Source organism: Citrus clementina, unplaced genomic scaffold (assembly GCF_000493195.1).
Source record: "Citrus clementina cultivar Clemenules unplaced genomic scaffold, Citrus_clementina_v1.0 scaffold_3, whole genome shotgun sequence".
NCBI lineage: Eukaryota > Viridiplantae > Streptophyta > Magnoliopsida > Sapindales > Rutaceae > Citrus > Citrus x clementina.
Genome location: NW_006262339.1, coordinates 37,330,985 through 37,332,128, shown reverse-complemented (window position 1 = coordinate 37,332,128; position 1,144 = coordinate 37,330,985). Strand labels below are relative to the sequence as shown.

General features: G+C 38.3%; 1 non-coding gene across 1 annotated transcript; it reads left to right on the top strand.

Moving 5' to 3' along the window:
* Positions 1–785: 785 nt before the first annotated feature.
* On the top strand, positions 786–892 carry LOC112100425. Its single transcript, XR_002906797.1, has one exon. It is a non-coding gene; the product is annotated as a small nucleolar RNA R71 (small nucleolar RNA).
* The last annotated feature ends 252 nt before the right edge of the window (positions 893–1,144 follow it).

The following is a 1,144-nucleotide window of genomic DNA, read 5'->3' as shown; positions in this document are numbered from 1 at the left end:
TCTTTCCAGATCTCAAATTAATTACTTTGTAGTGTTCTTTGCCCTCTCTCCCAGGGTCTTCTGTGTTGCTAGGTAAGCTTCATTGAGTCCTGCTACTCATTGCTGTGGCAAGTTGTCCTATTTGGTTTTCCAGGTTCCTCAAGGATACAGCTTGACTCTGTACAATTGCTTTATTCTTTGCAATGTATTCCTTAATCAGTGCTTCCAGTGAAGTGATTGGATCCCGACTGATATGTTTTTGCCCTTGACTCTGTTGATGAAAACCAGGTGGTTGAGTGTTCCTATTTTGTCCATTTAATGCTGAAACATTTCGATTCTGACTGCTCCATGAAAAATTTAGGTGTTGTTTCCAGCCAGGGTTGTAAGTATTTGAATATAGGTTGTTCTGAAGCTGTCAATTGAAATTACCCACATAGTTTACTGAAGCTGGATTTCCAGGACAATTATCAAAGTCATGTTCTTCACTATAGTATACACAAGAAAGTTCAGCAACTTGCTTCACTACTGCTGGAGCAGATGTCATGGCCTTTACCATGTTAGTCAATGAGGTTACTTGTGCTGATAAGGCTGTAATTGCATCTATGTTATGTACCCTTGCTGTTCCTTTTGCTACTAGTTGCCTGGCTGATGGCCACTGATAATTATTATTGGCAATTCTCTCCAGAATTTTATAAGCTTCAGTGTACGATTTGAATAACATGGCTCCATTTGCTGAAGCATCCACCATTAATCTTGTACTAGGATTCAACCCATTGTAGAAAGTTTCCAAGTGAATGCAACAAGGAATGCCATGATGAGGACACCTTCTGAGCAGTTATTTGAATATTTCCCAAGCCTCATACAAACTCTCATCTTCAAGTTGATAGAAAAAAGTAATCTCATTCTGCAATTTTGTATTTTTTGTCGGTGGGAAATATTTCATTAGGAATTTATCAGCCAACTCATTCCATGTAGTGATAGAATCAGATGGTAAAAAATTTAACCATGCTCTTGCTCAATCTCTTAAGGAATAAGGAAAAAGCCTCAGTCTTAAGGCATCTTATGTTGCTCCAGCAATCTTGAAAGTATCACTCACTTCCAAGAACAACTTAAGATGGAGATGAGGATCTTCATTTGGCAATCCATTGAATTGACCAATTGTTTG